Source organism: Ochotona princeps, chromosome 25 (assembly GCF_030435755.1).
Source record: "Ochotona princeps isolate mOchPri1 chromosome 25, mOchPri1.hap1, whole genome shotgun sequence".
NCBI classification, from domain to species: Eukaryota; Metazoa; Chordata; class Mammalia; order Lagomorpha; family Ochotonidae; genus Ochotona; species Ochotona princeps.
In genome coordinates, this window is record NC_080856.1 from 31,281,634 (window position 1) to 31,297,600 (window position 15,967).

Consider the following 15,967-nt stretch of genomic DNA (forward strand, 5'->3'; position numbering starts at 1 on the left):
CCTTTTACTCTGATCAACTATGTAAACATCATCACTAATAAAATTTAAAAAACAATGAAACTGGCATCTTGTGATTTGGTTATTTTATTAATTGGTAAATTATCCTGCTTGCCTATCTTTGTATATATTGCTGTAGAGCAGTAGTCTTTCTGCATTCTTCTCATCGTTCTGGCTATGATTATATAGTTGGGGTTACATTACTATTAAAAATTAAAGAAGGAAGGAAGGGAAGATTGAAGCAGGAATATATGGCAGAATTCTTAGATTTTAATTTATAAAATACATTACACCTGTTCTGTTTATAGCCTTAATTTTTTATTAATTAATTTTATTTGAATTAATGTTAACATTGTTGATGACAGTGGGGAAGGATAAGCATTAGGGAGAAGTGGATGTGACCTTTGTTTTTGAATTTTCTATTTCTTCTTTCTGATTCAGGGGATGGGATATTAGATGAGAAGCCTTACCCAGCCTCTCAACCACCCCAGTGCTGAGGGTTGAGGAAACATAGCCCAGTACCAACACAGGACCCACTGTGAAACACACAGTGAGGGTCTTGACCAGGTGGTATTTATAGTACTGAAATGTTGACAATCTTACCAATCCAAGTATGATGGAGCCATTTCTGTGTCCATTAGTCACCTCAGAGTCTTCATTCGCTCAGATATATACTGGCATAATTTGGCTGGGGCACTTATCCAATTTGTTCTGTCTTCTTTCCCCTGGGATAGCACAGATGTCCCCTGCATGGTTCAATGGATTGCCATATCCTCCATGTGGATCTGGGCCAATGTCCACTACTCTGTGTTTTCTGCTATGGAGGATCCGTTCTCACAGATAGGCCAAGGGCCTGAGCTAGTTGGCCTAGGACCCACCACACCAACACCCACAGGGCTCATAGAACTGGTACCCACTGCACAGGTGGGCAAAACACCAAGGCCAGGTGATTTGAAACACCTGGCCCCCACACACCCAAGGCCTAGAGACCTAGCACCCAGCTCGTAGGCAGGCCAAGAACCCTGGGCAGGTGATCAGAATCTCACTGGCTTCCTCACTGCCAAACCCAGAGAAACAATATCCACCAGGTAGGCAGGTCAAGAACTCAGGCCAGGTGACCCAAACCCTTCTGGAACCCCCTGCCAAAACATACACCTCAAAGACCACAGACCTGGTAGCCACCATGCAGGCATACATAGGACCTCCTGCCAGATCCCCAACACCCGGGACTCCTGGAACCAACACCCCACTATGCAGGCAGGCCAAGGACCAGAGCAGATGACACGAATCCACTGTCTCCCCCATGGACAGGGCACCTACCATGCAGCCAGGACAAGGCATCAGACTCAGGTTCTGCTGGATGCCCTGCTCCTGGAGCCCACAATCTGACATGCACCACACAGCTGGGCCCAGAACAGGTAACCCAAACACTACCATATCCCAGACACCCAGGGCTGATGGACCCGCACCAGCCACACAGGTTGGCCAAGAACCTGAGCCAGGTGACCCAGATCTGCTTGAAACCACATCCCCAGTTTTCACAGACCTGGCAAGTGCTGTGCGGGTAGGTCAAGAAGCTGAACCAGGTGACCTGAACCCCACCTGATCCCCCAAAGTGGCTTTCACCCAGTACCCACCACTCATGTAATTCAATATTGCTCTCCTTGGTGCTGTGATAGGAATTTTGGGAGAACTTCAGTTTCTTCATTGGAGTTTTCAGTATTCTTCCTACTCACAGTGCCTAAAATCTTCACCATGAATACACCAGGATCCCATATGGGCACGGGTTCTTATCCCAGCAGGCCCTGCTTCCCATCCAGCTCCGTGCTTGTGGCCTGGGAGAGCAGTAGAGGATAGCCTAAGGCTTTGGGACCCTGCAAACATCTGGGGTATCTAAAAATGGATCCTGGCTCCTGGCTTTGGATCATCACAGTTCCAGCCATTGAGGCCGCTTTGGGATGAATCAACAGGCAGAACATCTGTCTCTCCTCCTGTCTGTATATCTGACCTTGCAATATAAAATAAATAAATCTTTTAAAAATACATTAGTTTTCTTTATCAAAAAGTGTTAAAAGGTTTAAAATAGAGGTGGCCAATCTTTTTTGTTGTTTGTTTGTTTGTTTGTTTGTTTTAATGTTACAAGTATTTATTTTTTTATTAATTATTTTGCATTGTGTGACAGTTTCATAGGCTCTGGGAATCTTCCCACCCCTCCCCACGCCCCTCCCTCCTGGTGGATTCCTCCACCTTGATGCAGTATTACAATTCAAATTCAATCAAGATTCTTTCCTTGCAAACATATACCAAGCATAGAGTCCAGCTACTTATTGTCCAGATGGGTTGAACAGCTTCTTGGGGAGACCATTTCTGGTCCGAAGTTAGAGCTGGTAGAATATCATCCCAGTCAATTAAGAGTCCCAATATAACATCAACAGCAATTTACAACATTATGGAATTGACATGGTTTTGCATAACCAGTGTGTTAAAAAACAAACAAAAAACAAACAAACAAACAAAAAACAAGTTCTTAACCACAACCTATGATTTGCTCATTGACATTTCAATCTTAGTTTGTATACAGGACCGGCTGCTATATACTTTAAAATGGCTATAAGGTACCATTCAGCTGTTTCGTGTCTATTTCATTTTAGTATTTAGCCATTTGTTGTGTTGAAGTGTAATTTTGCTGATCTTGGCAGATTTTAGGATAATCTAGATTGGCTTGTAACTCTAACAAGACATTTGTCAACAATTAAGGTGCAGAACATTTTTTTTGGGCGGGGGGTGTGCAGGAAAATCCCCAACACCATGGTGAGGAGTGACTAATCTTTGTGTCCCACCCAGCGAGGCATGAGCCAATCCTCGCCAGCTCTTTCCTGTCAGATTCCAAGCTCTACTTTTTGTTGTTTGTCTATTTATTTTAGGTTTTTTTTAGTTTGTATGATTGTTTGCTATGAGGGGTTTTCGGAACGATCCCGATGGTCATTGCGAGGGAGGGCGGGTGGGGGTCCAGAGGTGGAGCCAGGCTCAGACCAGAGAAAGCTCTCCTCCCTGGTCCCGAAGGACATTTGTTGTTCTTCTGTTTCTGCGGACCGCTCATAGCTTCTCGTTGTCTTTCTGATGACGTTGGTTTCTGCACGGTAGTGTTTGGACTTCTTCCATCCCCTGCGGAAGCTCCGGTTCGGGGTGGGTGACCTCAGAGTACTCGGCCTCCGAGGGGAGGGCATCCAATTCCCTGTGGCCTCCTTGGCAGTTGGGATATAGTCCTTGTTGCTCGTATTAATAGTTTGTGGTGAAGGTCTGGGAGTCTTCATGGTTGGGATCCAAGGTTTCTCCTTGTAGGTGGCCAATCTTTAAAAATAATTTGTGTGCCTAAAATAGAAGCATACACACAGACACACACAAGTCTACATAGATTTTCAAAATAGTTTTACCAGGATTAACTTGTCTGTGTTAAATGTTTATTTGTTTTTTACTTAGAGTAAGAGAGAAAAAGAGTTACACAGACAGAGTGAATGAAAGACAGATTTGCTGTTCCCTAAGTGGTCATTACAGCTGAAACGACACCAGGTCAAAGCACATGGATGGCAGAGGCCCAGACATTCAGGCCATCTCCTACCACATTCTCAGGTTCATTACAAGGACAATGGGTCAGATGTGGAACACAGCTGCCTAGGGTGCCTGGTCCCAAGCCAACTATTACAATGCTTAGAAAAAAGCAGCTAATAGCTGGTGGGTATTCTGGGCCTGGTTATGCGAAATCTGTGTTAACTATAGCACTATGTCAGCAGAGTTGATTATTCATTTCTATTCTTTTTTTGTCTTTTTAAAATGATAAGTGGAGTAGCTGGAGAATTCCAGTATGGGACATGTCATTGTGGCCCCCAGGCATGTTGGTTGCAGATTACCTCAGGAAGTGAGTCTGTGGACATATTAGAGAGGAAGTGGCTGAGGGCATGTTGGACAGGGGAAGAGTGACTTCTGGGGTCTTCCAATGACTGGGCCACTCTACCAGCAGGAAGACAGGTAAGGAGAAATGGTTTAATCAGAAAAACCAGAGGTCATGTCTGAGACAGACCAAAGCACCAGCTCAGGTGGGAGACCTGCACTGGACTTAATAGCAACAACTGCTGCCTGCTGGTCCATAAAGGTCTAGTGAAAGTGTACATACCTGGCTGGGTTAGGCCACAGTAGATCTCCGTGTCAGAGCAGGGATGGGCCACATGAGGAGGGAGCACAGCAACCACCAGAAGGCAAAAAAACTGGATTTGGGGGTGGATTCTCTAGGAAATTATGGGCTTACTTCTGTGGGATCACAGCACCTGCTGGATTTCATGAAGAACTGTAGGTGCTGCTAAGTCAAGCCAGGCTGGACCAGAAACTCATCTTACCAGAATCCACCTGACACTCATGGGAGCTGGGACTGTGAGGAGAACAAGTGGGGCCATCACATGAAAGGGCCAGGACTGAGGACAGATCATGCCAAGCAGGGCCACTGCCACCACTGGCATGTGTGAGACCTGGGGCTGTGATCAAGCCTGGTATCAGAACTTGGGGAATTCCCATATAAGGATTCAGTTGCTCCTGGAGAACAGAAAAGTCATGACTGGTTGTGGGTTAGGCCAGAGAAGTCTGCAGTACAAAACAGCATTTGTTTCCTCCACATCTGAGCACAGCTGGCACACAAGAGAGCATGGACAGGATGTATGCTGTGCCCAAGTGGGCATGGCTGCATTACCCACTAGCAAGATCAGATACTGTGTGCACAGGCAGGTGGCATTGAAACTATGCCAGCACGCACAAGGCATGGGGCTGGGAGTATGTCTAGTACTGAAATTGTTGGGACTCCCTTGCTGGGTTGTAACTCCCACTAGTTAGTGTTAGCAGGGTTATAGGTAGACTAGGTTGGGCAAGACTACAGCACCTGTCAGCGTACGTGTGGACTGGTAAGGACACAGGCCAATCTGGATTTGGCCCAGCAACCACTGGTGCCTGCAGGAGCCATCTTCTGATGACACACGCAGCATCCCCTGCTGACCCAGATGAGCTGTCTGTCATGTCTCCTATGATGTCCTCTACTCGGGCATGAACAACTGAGGAGAAACAGTCCCGACACATGCACTCTAGGGTTACAGTCCAGTGATCCACTTGGAGAGGCCCCCAAAAATTTCACCTGTGGTGACCTCAGACTTGACTGTTGTGTGCACTGGCCAAGTCAGGGATAACATAAATCCATCACTTACACTAGGCAATGGAGATTCTGGTACCCCAATCAAAATTCTCACATAGACTGATAGATGGTATGGCCCTGCATAAGTATCACCTATTAGTGAAGTGTGCACAGTTCCCCTGCCAGGCATTTTCCAGCGTCAGATCTTGCACCTGCCAGGGCCTGCTGCAATTCTTCCTGGCATGATTCATTTCTAGTTCTGGCAGTAGTCAGCTGGGATGTGGCTTAGCTCAGCTGGTCTGCACCCATTAAGTCTCTCGTATTCGCCAATAAGTGTAATTGCTAAATCAGCCCATCCCACCCATGATTGGCCCACCCCCATTCCCAGCTATTGTGTTTACCAGTGGAAGCAGCAGCCAGCAAAGGAGTAACCTAAGTTACCTTACCAGGCATTTGCATCTCCATAAATACTATCATATGTAAGTACTGAGGAATTTACATCTCTAGTGATTTTGAATATATCATCAATTATTGCAAGGTAGGATTAAAAAATATTCATTACAACATAGCAGTCACAGACTTAGCACTAACCATCATATTCAACAATCAAAAAATTAGAGAAATCACAGAATCATGGGAATAGAAACAACCATCAAATCTCAAGATGCTCTTTCCATTTCTACATTATTTTGTATTCGGCATTAATTACAACATACTAGGAGAAACACGTGATAATTGTCTTTGGAGACTGGCTTATCCTACTGAGCAAAACGTTTCAAGGTGAGGTGCTAAAGAGCAGCTATTTGCATTTGCCGCAGAGTAGGAGAAAGAAAGAGGATTCACTTGAGTCCACCATGATCTTTTGGGAAACATCTACTTTCTGTCTTTGCCAGAGTGCCAGGGGCCAGCTGGTGCTTAGAGGTCAGAGGTCTGCTTAATGAGCAGGTACCTGGCACTATAAGTAAGTCCTCTGCTATGTTCCCTCAGACTATGCAAACTTGGGCTAGAAGAAGTCCAGTTGTTGCCTTTTCTGCCCGAGTCTGGCTAAGGCACCAGTGACTTCCGCCTTCCCTCTACCGTGTCTGCTACGGAGCTTCAGTCTCCAGCATCCATCACCTTGGGAGGAATTCGAGATTCCATACTGACACCTTCTGCCTACAGTTCAGACATAGGTGTGCCACGCAGACACTGCAAGAGGGATCTCAGGCTGTGGACAGAGAACTTTTATTCGCCTAAAATGAGTACTGAACTGCCCTAGCTAACATCTGAGATAAGCTGGGGTTAGTGACTGCTATATTTCACTAACAAATGCATTTTTCATGATTATCAAAGGGTAGGAGATTTTGTGGGTCTCCTAGGCAATTGTCATTTCTGGTGAAGAAATGGGGGATAAGAAAAGGTCAATTTTAGTAGACAATGAGAGGTGTAAACTACCTAGAATACATACAACCAAATTTGCAACATTTGGGGACTTAGGGGAGATTTGGTCCAAAATTTTCTGTATGGAGGGAAATGTTGTGCAGTAAGAGGTCATATGAATTTTGCAGTGTGAGGGATCCTGGCTGTTCATCACCTGAGACTGAGTAGAGGATGGAAATTATAATCCCTAGACATTTAATAGCCTCAGTAGACTGATTCTCCACTCTGTCCATTCGGTTTGTGAAGCTGAGATGTAACTGACTGTCCCTATATTACCAATAAAGTGTCAGGTGAGGGGGAATGCTTGCATGAAAATCCTGAGAGTTAACAGTCTTCTGCCTGCTCACACTGCATTCTCACATGACTCCATGCTATATTCAGGATGCAGTAAGAGCTCTATCAATGACACCTGCTTAACAGTTATTGCATCATCTGTGAGTTGGATACAAGCCAGCACTTCCAGCCACTTGCATTTTCTCCTGCAATTTCATCACTTTCTTCTTGGGCTGTCAGGTGACAGAGTTTTATTCCTACCTTCATTGTGTTTTTACCTACAAAGATTGACCATTTTCAACAGTTTTTTCTGCCATGGAGACCTTTGGTATGCACTCGATTGTAGTTCAGTGCAATGAGAAATGTGCTTAGAAGGTAGGTTGTTATGGTCCAAAATGTCTCGTGCAAAAATATGACTTAATCTGTACTTAGGGGAGATTATCAAAAATCATGGGACTCTACATTTTGCAAACCATATGAACAAAAATAAGTGCATCTGTTAGCTGCATTTCAGAGACATCACGATTTATGCTGATAATTAAGTTTAAGAGGACTTGTGAGAGCTTGTGTTTTTTAATTTTTAAAATCAGTAACTCATCCTAGGATCCACCCCATTGTTAGTAAGTCTAAAAAGTTGGTTCTCCAAAAATGATCTTAGTAAGTCACCTGCATGCATGTTTGCAACCAAGTTGGATTTTGACTTTCTCTTATCATTCAACATCCTGTGTGATTCCTCTTTGCTTTACATGATTGAATCATTTACTCTAAGTAGTATCTGTTCTGTTTTTGGTTGCACCATTTGACCGAAGATCACTTTTCATTCAAAAGCTGAATAAATTCTATTATCTCTTCCAACATTTGGAACAACGTGTTAAACACAGCATCTTCCCCTCTGTTCTTGATCATTCATTTAATTGGAAAATCAATGGTAAATTTGTGACCAGTGATGAATAGATATTTCTCAAGTGGTCAAAGAATGTCTCATTAAATGTGAGAAATATTTGATGTTTTATTGAAGAACTGAGAGTGGAAGTTAATTTCACTGGAAAGGATCAAAATGGGACTGTGTCATGTCCAAATGTGAGAGCTACCTTCTGAGCTGGAAAACATGAAGTTTGGATCTCTGCTCTGTTGGTTATGTCTATTTTGTATGAATGTGACTCAGGTTCAGATACTTCCTCCTGCTAGTGAAATGGACCACACAAAAATGATAAACCAGTCTCAGCTTTCAGAATTCCTTCTCCTGGGATTCTCAGAGGACCCAGCACTGCAGCCTCTCATCTTTGGGCTTTTCCTCTCCATGTACCTGGTCACTGTCAGTGGGAACCTGCTCATCATGCTGGCTATCCTCCTGACCCCCACCTCCACATGCCCATGTATTTCTTTCTGGCCAACCTGTCCTTCTCTGACATCTGCTTCACTACCACCACCACTCCCAAGATGCTGGTGAACATCCAGACTCAGAGCAGAGCCATCAGCTATGCAGGCTGCATCACACAGATGTGCTTCTTCCTGCTTTTTGCAGAACTGGACAATTTTCTATTGGCTGTCATGGCCTATGATAACTTTGTGGCCATCTGTTACCTGCTACGCTACCAGGTCATCATGAAGCCCGGTTCTGTGTTCACCTGCTTCTCTTATGTTGGACCGTCAGTCTCCTGCATGCTCTGTTGCAAAGTTTAATGGTGCTGCATCTATCCTTTTGTCTGCATGTAGAAATTCATCACTTTTTCTGTGAACTGAATGAGGTGACCAGCCTTTCCTGCTCGAACGCTTTTTAAGGATGTGGCTACATATATCGTACCTGTGCTGCTAGCCATTGTTCCCCTGGCTGGGATCCTGTATTCCTACTACAACATCATTTCCTTGATCCATTCCATCTCCTCAGCTCAGGGCAAGTATAAAGCATTTTCCACCTGTGCCTCTTACCTCTCTGTCGTCTCTTTGTTTTATGGCACAGGTCTAGGTGTGTACCTTAGTTCTTCTATGACCCATAACTCACACTCCACTCCCTGGCCTCAGTGATGTACATGGTGGTCACCCCCATGCTGAACCCCTTCATCTACAGCCTGAGGAACACAGACATGAGGAGGGCACTGAAAAGACTCTTGTTCCATAACCGTAGTGGAACCCATGGTAATGGGGCTGATGGGTGTCAGTGACCTCATGTCTCAAGCCCCAGGTCAGACACTATGATGCATTTATCAGAGGAGGAAGCAGAGCTTGCCTAGTCTGTTCCCTGTCATAGCTGTTTTATGTTATTATTTATGTCTTTCTTAACTTTAGTCCTTCAGTGGACACTGCAAATGACTCGTCAGTTGCATGGCACTGTTGTGTCTTATCTCTGATAGCTCAACACAGATTGTTTTTCACTTTTTTGTCTTCACATGCTTGTGGTCAATATTATTCTAGAAATACAAGGGGACTTAGAATTTCATGAAGAAAGGGATGTGAATGAACACCTAGTGTATGTGCTGAACAACTTTTAATTCCATGTGTATTTTTATAGTATGTATCCTACTTTTACACTGCATTACTATACATATTTGGCACCCTAAATTAACACATGTATTTTTTATTTTGAGGCTGACCTGTTTCAGTCTGTATAATGCTTTCTAGTTACACCAAATTTATTGTGAAAGACAGCTTACTTTGGATGGTCTGGTGGTATTACATTGCACATGCAGTCCACATTAACTGTTGTAAGGGATCTTAATTAACATAACAACATACAATGGTACTATTTAATGTTCTCCTTCTGGGCTTTAGCTTATTTTTCAGATAATGAATATTTAAGAGCAATAGTGGTAAAAGGTTTGAATGCTGTATATTTGTTCTTTGGACAACTCCTGTTACATGGGAAGTCATTTGTGCAATTTTAGAGTAGGACTGACTCTCATAGTTGTCCACCATGCCTCCATGGACTCCATCCCCCAGGAAGCATAGACTTTTGCATAGAACCAACTGTTCTTTCTTGTCTAGGCTCCAGCTCTTGGAACCAGAGTGGGATCCACAGTGGCTGATGTATGTCACTTACAATAATGAGACTCTGTTAATGCAAATATTCTAATTACACTCTCATCTCCAAGGAGGGTCCTATGTAAAGAGATCAATTGTAAAGGAAGAACAATTATCTATCCCTGGTAGCTTGTATGAGAGAATATTCTGCTCGCCTATGTCCAAGTACTTTGTGCTAAAAGAACCTTGTTGGTCACATGTAGCGGTCTGTGACTGAGTCAATGGTAGGTGAGCATGCTTTTTCTTTGAATATTCTTCCCACTTTTGCTTGGAACGTTCCTGAGATATCTCTGACCTTGACTACTTACCTGTAATGGAGGGAACGTCCATCCATTTTTGCATTGGCACAACAATTCCAGAGGAGAAATGGAACAGTTGAGGGAACCACCTGGACACCATCCATTCCACTGCCCTTCAGGCTTGGGATCTCTCCAACAACATCAGCTCATGCAGAGACTGAGCTCTTCTCTAGCCGTTTCTGTCAGGATCTTGCATGTTCTTGCTCCTATTCAAGTGTTTCCCCAGTGATTCTGATTTCCCACAGGGCAGTCTCCATGTCATGACTTTGAAACTTCAGAATGGAACTGAACATGAGCAACACATTGTTTATAAATAATATCTTCCATCATGGGAATCAATGCTACAATAAAGATCACCAGACAATTATGACCCTGTGCTGTTCACTTTGGTTATTGTATATGGTATCCTTAGGTACAAAAAGACCCATCCCACAACAAAAGTGTTTGAGGTGGTAACTTGTGAGAGAGTGGAATGGTGCAATCGAGAATCACGCGGAAGACCTGGCTCCGTTGGTTCTGAAGTCAGCGATGCATCTTTGGTCATGTGTCTGATGTTCATTCACGGTGAGTTCTGTGTGGCTGTGGCGACTGTCTTTCTGAATTCATCTCCTGAGATGTGGTCTCTTCCTCCAGCCTATATTGGAACTGTAACATTTGCCATTGCATATTTCTGCACAGTGTCAATGCAAGTACCAAGTCCACTACGAAGCTACATGAACTGATTTAGTTGTGAATTGGGTGGCAGAGTGATCGAGAGACGGAGATGCAGGCAGACAGAGATGACGTTCTATTTATGCAGGTTCACTCCCCAAAAGGTCTCAGTGACTGAGGGCTGAATCCAGGAACATGAATTACGTCTGTGTCTCTCACACAGGGTGCAGAGGACTCAAGGTCTTGGATCAAATTCAGCCTGCCCCCCATGTGCACTGGCTGGGAGTTGGATCGAGGCAAAGCAGCTGGGACTTAAACAGGTGCTGCCTTGTGGGAGGCAATATTACAATGCAGGCCAAGATAAACCAGTCATCAAATTTCACTTTTACATGAACTTTGTGAAGTGCCCTTGTTTGTGTGTATGTGTGTGTGTTTAATATAGTCTGTATGAGCACATTTATAAGAACTTAACCTTGTCTGAGTGCAGAGAATAATTATCAGGCATTATTCTATTTGTAGTAGCTGTGTAAATATGTCTTTCCACTTGAGGAATTTGTTCATCAATCACGCAATTTGTTTCATCCTCTTGTGTCTAATCTCAATTCAACCCATGTAAAGAAGATAATGACTACCACTTTCAGTGGATGTGTGAATGTTCCTGTTTATAATAAATAAATTCCTGTGCTAACTAATGTCTATCTAATAGTTTTGATTTTTAACTCCTTCTAAATTTTAATTAAATTTTGTAGATACAATTGCACGGACACCATCATGCTTTCCCTCTTTTCTTTCCCTAGCTCAATTCCCTTCATCCTACCTTTCTTTTTTCTCTTAATATTTAGAAAATGTATTCTCTCCTCTATAGTCACAGCTTACTGCCCAACTAACCATCATATTCAACATGCAAAAAATTAGAGAAACCACAGTTTCCCAAGAGTAGAAACAACAATCTAATCTCAGGATGCTCTTTCCATTTCTACAATATATTGTATTTGGCATTAATTACAACATTCTAGGAGAAACACATGATAATTGTCTTTGGAAACTGGCTTGTCTTACTAAAAAAAAAAAAAAAAACATTGCAAGGTGAGGTGCTAAATGGCAGCTATTTGTGTTTTATGCAGAGTGGGAGAAACAGAAGGAGGATTCACCTGAGTCCACCATAATGATTTCTTTGGGAAACACCTGCTTACTGCCCTTACCAGAGTGCCAGGGGCCAGCTGGTTCTTAGTGGTCAGGGAGCTGCTTAATGAGCAGGTGCAGGGAGCTGTAAGGAGCTCCGATGCTGTGGTCCCTCAGACTGTGCAACTTTGGGCTAGAAGCAGCATGGTTGTTGCATTGGGGATCCTGAGTTTCCCTCAGAAATGAGTGCTTCGCTCCTTCCCTCTTTTATGCCTGGGACGGAGCTTCAGTCTCCAGCATCCACCATCCAGGGAGCAATTTGGGCTTCCACACAGTCATCTCCTCCCACAGTTCCCATACAAGTAAGTCTGGAGACTGCAGAGGGGTCCCAGAGTGTGGACACAGAGAGCTTTTCCTGGGATTAAGCAGGAGCTGAACTAAACTAGCTAGTACCCCCAGGAATGTCTGGGGTTCTTGTGTATTGAACTAATGAATGCATTTCTTCATGATTACCAAAGGGCAGAAAATTGTTTGGATCTCCTAGGACAATGGTCATCACTGCTGAAGAAATGATGGCAAGAAAAGATTAATTCTGATAGGCAATGAGCAGCCTAAACTGCCTAGAGTGGATGGAGCCAACTTAGCAGCATCTGGAGTTGTGGCAGAGTAGAGGAGGAACTTTTCTTCTTAGAGGGACATGTGGTGGAGTGAGGTTGTATTGATTTTCCAGTATGAGGGAGCTTGGCTGTTCAGCACATGAAACCCACTAGAGGAGGGGAGATCACAACCCTAGGCCCTGCAAAAGCCTCTGCAGAAGGGCCACCACCCTGCCCATCCAAGTTGTTAATGAGGTGTAATTTACTCTCCCTGCATTGACAGTAAAGGGCCAGGAGAGGGGGAATGTCTTCATGGAAGTCCTGATTGTATCAGCTGCTGGAACACTCATTTCTCAGGATCTTCTGTTCTCTCACATTGCGTTCTCACATGACTCCGTGTTATTTAATGATGCAGTGATAAGAACTCTGTCAGCCACATGCTTGACAGTCATTGCAACGTCCATGTGTTGGATACACTCAAGGATTTCCAGCTACTCATATTCTCTAGTGCAGTTTCAGCATTTTCCTAGTGTGCTGTCAGGTGAGAGATTTTTATTCCTGTCTTTAGTGACTTCTTACCTACGAGGATTGGCCATTGTCAATATCTTTTTACTGGCTTGATGTTCTTTGCTGTGTAGTTGAAGTCTACTTCAAACTTCATAAAAATATATATTTGAACATTAAATTTCTATAGACCAACATGTCAGTTGCAAAAAGGCCTTAATCACTACTTGTGGGAATCCATATGAATTCAGAGAAATATATATTGTTCATAACTTGTGCACCAAAATAAGCATAGCTTTCATTTTTTTAATTGGAAAGATATAAAGAGAGGAGGAAACACAGAGAGGAAACTTGTCCATCTGCGATTCACTAATCAAGTGGCCACAATGGTCAGACCTGAGCCAATCCAAAACCACGGTCCAAGAGCCTCTTCTAGATCTCACATGCAGGTGCAGGATCCCAAGGCTGTGGACTGTCCTAAACTCCTTTCCCAGCCCACAAGCCAGGAGCTAGATGGGAAATGGGGCCAGCAGGATTAGAACTGGTGCCCGACTGGGATACAGGCTTGTGAAGGTGAGGACTTTAGCCACTAGGCTACCATTCAAGGCCCTTTAATTGCATTTTCCAGCATTTTTGAAGACTTATAATCATATTTTGGCACAGATATGAAAGCTTAATTTTCTGTTGTCAAATATCAATAACCATCCTAGTTTTCCTCTCACTGTTCCATATTTGCAAGATCACAAACGTGGTTTTAATGTGTCCTTTCTGCATGTATTCCCAGCTTCTTGATGTCAAATCATTCCTCTGCTCAGATATCTTCTGTGGTTCTTCTTTGCTTTATGGGGCTGGATCATTTACTAAAAGTTACATTCCTTCCACTCTCATTTTGAATGCAGTATTTTTCTCCATTTGACTGACAAACACATTATCCCCCACAGTAACAACCAACCCCATGTACTTCTTATACTACATGGAATGCTGCTTCTTCCTCCCACAAGAAAAACTTCATTCTGTGTTCTCATATCATCTGCTGTTTGGAAAACAGATGGCGATTGAGTGATTGTTGTTTATGCCACTGATAATTTGTACACATTTCAACTTGAATTTATAAAATATATCTGTCCTTTTATTGTTACTTGCTAACATTTTAAGGAATTTCTTGACAGTTTACATTCTCAGGGTCACAGCAGCTGCATGATCATGTTACCTTGTTCTCATCAATTGTTTTGGTAATGTGAATACCAAGAATTTATAAATGCAATTTGTTATTCTTCCAGGCAAAGGGTTTTATTAATCAGAAGAGAGAGTCTGACAGAGTGTTCCCTGGTGGGAGACAGCCCAGGACCACTTCACGTGGCAGGGTGATCACGTGAGGGAATAGTTTAGTCTTTTTCTCCTTTATTTTTAGTGTTTGAGATGAAACTGTTTAATTTACATTATAGTCAAAGGTTTAACGCTCCACTAAATAAAGAGCAAGAAATGTCAAAATGAAAAAGACTCACATTCAGGAAGGGTAGAAGCTAAGGTTACCAGCATCAGATGTGAGATATTCATCATGATTTAATTTGGGATACATGTGTGCCTGACTCATTTCTTAACAAAATGACAAAGGGACAAAGTCCAAGTTAGAATTCAGACAGTTTTTAACTCACAGTCCTCAGTGTTGTGATGATCTTGGTGGGAATCGTCAGATCACAGCTTCCTTCTTGTTTAAATTCTCTCTCTCAATCTCTCTGAGTCTCATTTCCATGCTTCTTTATCTAGAGTATGAAATATTGTCCGTTAGGAGAGAAGCATCAATAACATTGCTAGGTTGGCCTGCAAAACAGCTGGAAGAGAATGTTTGGAATGTTCTGCCCACAAATAAATGAATAACAAATATAATGGGGTTTTTTGGTTAGCCATTTCTGATCATTATGAAGTGTAGACATGTCCTTTACAGAACCATTTGTTAGCCATCGATCATAGCTAAAAATACTATAAAAATTATTCTAAACTCCAGAATTTAGAGAGAAAAATCAGCCCTGTTTGATTATATTTACACATGAGAGGGTTACGAACTTGGATGCCTGCTATTTCTAAGTGCAGGGAATCTGGCATAGTTCCTGCAACACACACACCATGGAAGTTCTCTGTAGGACATTTCAACATTCAACACCAAACCGATTTTTAAAAATGTTTCTGCAGGCTTTCAAGGACCCATGTAGTTAGAGGTCATTAATCTTGTGTCACCAGATCTGCTGTGTCCACTCCCGGTCTCCCTGGTGTGTCTGGGTTGAAAGGACATGGAGATGCTATAGCCCAGGAGACAGATTGGGCTGCTGCTCTGGTGTGTGAGCTGAGCTCCATGCAGAAGTGCCTAGGCCTGGTGAGCGGATTCCAGGGGACTCAGCACACACATACACACACAGCACTCAAGGATGCTGAGTAGGGGATCTGCTACCTTTCACAGAGGACTCACCATGAACTAACACAGTGCAGGGAGAAAGAAGTGAGATGAAGGCTCACTGTCTCATGCAAGCTCAATTGTATCAGGGAGACTTCTATGCCCTGATCACCTGTTCACATATAATCTGCACACACACACACACACACACCAGACATAACACATACACCAGACACACACACACAGATAACAGACAACACACATATACCAGACACACACCAGAAAACAGATGCAAACACACACACACACACACACACACATGCACGTACCAGACATCTGCTTCTGTTTGATCTTGGATTCTCCTACTCACTCTAGTCCTACGTACTGGTTTTCCCTGTAGGAGTTCAAGTCTCAGATAATCTGGTAGACAGAGTCCCCTCATTCTTGAGGTCTCTGTTCAAACATAATCTTTTCAGCTGGCCAGTAATGTACCTGTATTTCTTTCATTTTCTCAGATTCAGTGTTCCTA

The 15,967-nt window shown here is 43.2% G+C and overlaps 1 pseudogene; it reads left to right on the plus strand.

Annotated features, from left to right (window-relative positions):
• Positions 1–8,051: 8,051 nt before the first annotated feature.
• On the plus strand, positions 8,052–9,021 carry LOC101534523 (olfactory receptor 7A17-like; annotated as a pseudogene).
• Positions 9,022–15,967: the final 6,946 nt, after the last annotated feature.